This window comes from Dipodomys ordii, unplaced genomic scaffold, assembly GCF_000151885.1.
Source record: "Dipodomys ordii isolate 6190 unplaced genomic scaffold, Dord_2.0 Scaffold40, whole genome shotgun sequence".
In the NCBI taxonomy this organism is placed as follows: Eukaryota; Metazoa; Chordata; class Mammalia; order Rodentia; family Heteromyidae; genus Dipodomys; species Dipodomys ordii.
The window spans coordinates 14549030-14555764 of NW_012267256.1; positions in this window are offsets into that span (position 1 = coordinate 14549030).

Consider the following 6735-nt stretch of genomic DNA (forward strand, 5'->3'; position numbering starts at 1 on the left):
GCTGTTCTGCGGACCGGTACCTGGTATCTGCAACCGGTACCTGGTATCTGCGAGCGGCCCCCTGTGTCTCTGGGGCTCCGGCAGCCCCCGCCCCGCCGGCTGGCCGGCGGCTTGGCGCTCTGCCGCGCGGCCAGTAAAGGTTGGGGGAGGGGTCTTCGCTCTTCTCTGTTCTGGAATTCTTTTCTTCTCTATCTTTTTTTGTTATTTTCCACCTCTGGTTTTTCTCTGAGTGTTCGTCTTTTTGTTGTTGTCGGTCTCTTGGGGAGATTAAGCGTTGGAACTCGAACTCTCTTTTTGGTTGGAGAGAGCTGTGGCATTTCCCTACTGCCCCGTCGCCATCTTGGTCCCCCCTTGAGTTGGTAACTTTTAAAAGAATATATGCTTAACTTTAGACAGTACAGACTGATTCCTTATTAGAAAAAAAAATGATGAAATCCTACATTTTCTTTCATTTCCCTTTCTAGAAACCCTATGGGTTTTGTTGATCATTTGTTTTAACTTTGTCAGGAATTACATTTGGGTCCTTGGTCATAATTCAAAATCTTCCAGTTATTTAGTTTTAGTTTAGCATTTAAAAGACTTCAGTGGTGGGGCTGGGAAGGTGGCTCAGTGGTAAAGCGCTTGCCTCCCATGCCTGAGGCCCTGGGTTTGATTCTTCAGCACCACATAGCAAAAATAAAAGCCGGAAGTGACGCTGTGGCTCAAGTGGTAGAGCGCTAGCCTTGAGCGGAAGAGCTGAGGGACAGCGCCCAGGTTCAGAGTTCAGGCCCCAGGACTGACCAAAAAAAAAAAAAAAAAAGACTTCAGTGGTTGCTACTCTTTTACCATGACTTTTAAAAATGCTTGTTTATTTTGATTTAACTTAGGTTGCTAGATTACACAGTTAAATGGTTTTTCTCAGAAGAGTTGCATGGGTGCTATAAGACCAAAGTTATCTAAAATGTTGTAAGGAATAGCTGCCTACTGCATTTAAAGAACAACTGTGCAATTTGTAATATTACTAGGGTGGACTTTTCTTTAGAACCTTGTAAGCATTACTCTGTATATCATAGTTATGATAAAAATGTGTTAAGGAGTTCTTTAAGACATGTTTGATTCTTCCTCCTTTTCTGCCTGTGTGCTTGAAATTCTCTCTCTTTCTCTCTCTCTCTCTCAACAGTACTGGGAACTCAACCCCAAGGTCTTGTGCATGCTCAGCAGAGGTCCTCTACGACTGAGTTACATCTCTAGTCCTTGAAATAATCTAACTACTGTAATCTTAGTATCTTAGTCAGAATATTAAGTCAAAATATTATGAATTTGAATCAAATACTGATTTTTTTCTTTTCATGAATGTGGGGTAGATTGTGTGTGTGTGTGTGTGTGTGTGTGTGTGTGTGTGTGTGTGTGTGTGCTGGGCCTGGGACTAGAACTCAGGGCCTAGATGCTGTCAATGAGCTGTTGTTGCTCAAGGCTAATGCTTTATCACTTGAGCCACATCTGTATGTGGGTACTTTTAATCAGTTCTTCTGTCATCTGAGAGAACCAATCTTTTTTTTTTTTTTTTTTTGTCGGTGTAGGGCCTGAACTCTGGGTCTGGGCGCTGTCCCTCAGCTCTTTAGCTCAAGGCTAACACTCTACCACTTGAGCCACAGCACCACCTCGGCTTTTTCTGCTTATGTGGTGCTGAGGAATCAAACCCAGGGCCTCATGAATGCAAGGCAAGCGCTCTACCACTGAGCTACCTTCCCAGCCCTGAATCATTGTTTTTTTAAGAGGACAACTTCTAAAAAATTGATTGATAAACTAAGTTCATTTCTTGATGCTTCTGTCTCAAGATGCTTCATCGGTCTTATTAAAAAGCAAAGCACTGTCAGGAGTCTTCCCCTAGCTTTCTGACCCTAATCCATTCTTTCCCTTGGCTAATATGGAAGTAATGAAGTCCAGTCTCCTTTCAGAAGCAACCACACGAAGCCAGCCACAAAGGTTATTCTTCCCAAGATAGTTCTTGGTAAGGTATTTCGAATGCCTGATAGAGAACGGCTTCTCAGAAACAACTGTGATTTTATTCTTGAAGCATTCAGTGTGAATGACATTCCTAAGATTGTTAGTTTTTCCATTGCCTTTAAGTTCCAAGGAAGAAATCCCTAGATACGGGTGGTGGAGAGAGAAAAACAAAAAAACACCAAAACACCTAGATATTCACTGAGGAAGGTACCATAATTTCCATTTTACTACTGAGTGTATACAGTCCAAACAAACTTCAAATTGACTTCTTAGACTTCTTGCTTTTCAAGATAATCTTGAGAGCCAGTTGTGTGATCTGAGAGACCAATTATTTTTATCTAGAATTGTCTTTAGTTTTCTTCTTCTTTTTTTTTTTCAATAGCAGGCACTTTTTACCTAGATTAGCCTGCCTGAACCACTGTCCTTCTATTTCAATTCCTATTGTAGCTAGGAGAACCAGCTCACATCATCAGCTCAGTTATTGGTTGAGATGCAGTCCAGAACTTTTTGGGCTGCCTGGGAACTGTGATATTCTCAGTCTCCACCTTTCCAGTAGCTAAATCATCCCCCCCCTCCCTACTTCCCTCCCCTTCTTTCTCCATCCCTGCAATTCAGTGATTATTTTTAGGATAGGGTGTACTTTTCAGTCTAGGTACATACCTGAACTGCTGAGTGCCCACTTTAGGCTTCCCATGATTGCTGGAATAACAGAAACCTGCTCCCACATCTAACTTCCTTTTGTGCTAAGAGTTTCATAGACTTTTTCTGCCTGTGCTGGCCTGAAATGGTGATCCTCTAGTTTTCAGCATCCCAATCAGTTAGGATTTCAGACACGAATCACTGGTGCCTGGCTTCTGAATTGCCATTACTTTTTGTTGTTGTTGTTGCTGTTTTTTATATGGTATATACATTAATATATTCTCATAGTATAAAAGAAGTTTAGAAGAAGAATATTTCTTTTCAGCATTCAAACACCAACAGAACTATACATTAAAAATATCCTTATCTGGTTAATAACACAAAACTTTCCTCACAAGTAGACATCATAGTGGACCTAATTTGGCTCCCTTTGTGTGTGTGTGTGTGTGTGTGTGTGTGTGTGAGTCGTGGGGCCTGAACTGCTGGCCTGGGTACTGTCCCTCAGCTCTTTAGCTTAAGGTGAGTGCTCTACCACTTGAGCCACAGCACCACTTCCCGTTTTCTGAGTGGTTTATTGGAGATAAGAGTTTCCCGGACTTTCATGCCCTGGCTGGCTTTGAAGCACGATCCTCAGATCTCAGCCTCCTGAGTAGTTAGGATTACAGGCATGAGCCACTGGTGCCCGGCTTTGGTTCCCTTTTTAAAAGACTCCAAAGAGAAAATTAATTTTTAAAAAATCATTTACTAATCTATTGGTATCTAGCACCATTTTTGCTTTCTGTTGGTTTGATAACTGTTCCTTTTCTTGGTCTTTTTGTTGATCCAGGCACACGTTTTTCATTACTACTATAAATTTTGCACTTTTTGTTGTTGTTTGGCTTGGTCCTCGTGCTTGAATGTAGGGCCTGGATAGTATCCCTGAACTTTTGTACTCAAGGCCAGCACTCTACTAGTTAAGGCCTGCACTCTACCAGTTGAGCCACAGCACACTTCTGGAATTTTGGTAGTTTATTTTTTTTTTAGTTTTTTTGGGGGGGTCCGGTTGTGGGACCTGAACTCTGGGCCTGGGCGCTGTCCCTCAGCTCTTCAGCTCAAGGCTAGCACTCTACCACTTGAGCCACAGCGCCACTTTCGGCTTTTTTTCATTTTGCTTATGTGGTGCTGAGGAATCGAACCCAGGGCCTCAGGCATGCAAGGCAAGCTCTCTACCACTGAGCCATCTTCCCAGCCCCCCAGAATTTTGGTAGTTTAAAGGAGATAAGAGTATTACAGATTTTCCTCTCTGGGCTGCCTTTCAACTATGCTCCTTAGATCTCAGCCTGTTATGTAGCTAGGATTAATAAGTGTGACTCACCAGCACCCAGCACACTTCTTTTTCTCTTCTTCTGCAATAGGTTTGGCTATTTCCCACATTTACCATTAATTTAAAGTCCCACAGTTTCCATCATCACTGGGACTAGATTATCTGCCTATTTTCTCCGTCTATTAATAATACAGTGCTTTCCATAGCTCAACATCTATGTACATATGAACATATGAAATGATGCTAATTGAAATGGACTCAAGACATATTGACCTTGCTGTCATTAATGTACTGTATCAAGTTCTTTCTTATTATTTTATTTCATTTTTCTTCTTCCTTTGGTTTATCTCTGGCAATCACTGTCTTTGATTCTGGCACCCTGCGTCTTGTATATACGTTTATCTGATTTGGGGAAGGGAAGAGGAATAACAAAATGGCGAAACAAGGACAAAGGATAATTCAGTGCAACAATGATACTTACAAGACACTATGTTGGAAATGAACTTTATAATTTCAGTGGAGGGGAGAAGAGGAGGGAGGGAAGGGATAGTGGGAGAAAAACAAAGGAGTGGTAACAATGTTCGACAAGAAATGTACTTATTACCTTACTTATGTAACTGTAACTCCTCTGTATAGCACCTTTACAATAAAATAACAACAACAACAACAACAATAATAAAGAATATAGTGCTTTCTACCCACTTTCCTGAAAGCTGAGACTGTAGATGTGGTTTTAAAAGAGGAGAGTAGGGCTGGGAAGGTGGCTCAGTGGTAGAATGCTTGCCTTGCACGCATGAGGCCCTGGATTCGATTCCTTAGCACCGCGTGAACAGAAAAAGCTGGAAGAGGTGCTATGGCTCAAGTGGTAGAGTGCTAGTCTTGCCCAGAGTTCAAGCCCCATGACCGACAAAAATAAATAAATAAATAAATAAGAAGAGGGCAGCTAGGCTGGGCTGAGTACAATATTTAGTTGGGTTCGGCTGTGTTTAATGAGATTTTTGTGGAATCTCAGAAGAGTGAGATCAATGGTATATCGTATTTAATTTTTAAAAAATATTGCTTGTTGCTGAACAACAGGGCTTGAACTCAGGTCTTTCCATTCACATTTGGCTTTTTCCCTTAAGGCTGATGCTCTACCACTTAAGTCACAACTCCACTTCTAACTTTTTGCTTGGTAGTTGGAGTTAAGAGGCTTACGGACTTTCCTGGCTGGGCTGGTTTCAAATCGTGATTCTCAGAGCTCAGCCTCTTGAGTAGCTAGGATTATAGGTGTGAGCCACCAATGCTTGGTGCTACTTCCTGTGCTTCTTATTCATTCCTGCAACTCAGCACAATACCCTAGAAATGAGTCCTCTTGACCAATTATCCCAGGATTCCTTCCCCTTCTCTCACTTCATTAACAAATTGAAGGTAATGAATGAGAGTCATTGTTGACTTTTTTCCCCTCTCAATACAGTGCTTCCGGTTTTTCCTTCATTAGCAAACAGATTTTGAAGTTTATGGCCTGAGATTGATTTTTAACATGTTTGGTTATATATTTGTGAGATTAAAAATAATCTTTCCATTTTTGATTTCCTTAATAATATTAAGAATGGACACTCTGCACTTCTGCTTTGTTATAGCATCTTTATGTAGAAGTTGGTGTGTACCATACTTCATACCTGAGGTCAGTTTTCTCATCTATATCAGTTTTCTTATATTATAAAGTAAAGCCTTTTATGAAATGATGAAAGATGTTATGAGATCTGAAGGAAATTCTTTCAACTTCTTCAAATTATTTTGGACCTAAAATCTGCTAGGGAATTCTGTAGTTTCACCTGAGTTCAAAGGCTTACAGCTTTGTTAGCAATTAGCAGTATATTCCAGATGTTGGCAACCTTTTTCTGTAGGGCTTCAGAATAAATTTGTTAGATTTTTTAAAGCTATCTGGTATTTTTTTATTTTTTTTGGGTCCGGTCATGGGGCCTGAACTCTGGGCCTGGGCGCTGTCCCTGAGCTCTTTAGCTCAAGGCTAGCACTCTACCACTTGAGTCACAGCACCACTTCCGGCTTTTTTCTTTTTTGCTTATGTGGTGCTGAGAAATCGAACCCAGGGCCTCAAGCATGCAAGGCAAGCGCTCTACCACTGAGCCACCTTCCCAGCCCCTATCTGGTATTTGTTATAGTGACTTCTGCTCTTAGTATAAAAGCATTCATAGATGATACGTAAACAAGTAGGTGTAGCTGTGTTCTGAAGAAATGTTATTTATAGACATTAAACTTTCAGTTCCACTTAATATGATTTTTTCCAAGTCTTGCTATTTTTCTTGTGTTTCTGTGGCTTGGGAGTGAAAGCAAATCCAGTTCTTCACTAGAACACAAGTACCAACCCAGAGCCCTGTGGTTGCATAGATTTTGGAGGTTTATAATTAACGATGGGTGTTTTCACTCTATCTCACCTTTTTTGGGAGTGCTTGTATATCCATTTACACACCAGAGCACAATTCTAAGGCAGGCACCTACCCAGAATCTTGCGGTTGCACAGGCTTTGGGAGTTTACAATCAGTGATGGGTATTTTCACTCTATCTCACCTTTTTGGGAGTGGATTATATCCTATTACACACCAGAACACACATCTAAGACTAGCACTTAGCCAGAGCATGTTAGTAGCACAGACAATGGGAGATTATATGTATTACACACTAAATTACAATTCTAACACAAGCCCCTACCCAGAGCCCTGTAGTTACACAGGAACTGGAGGCTCACATTCAAAATGGGTATTTTCACTCTATTTCTCCTTTTTGGAGAAATTTCTCCACTTCAC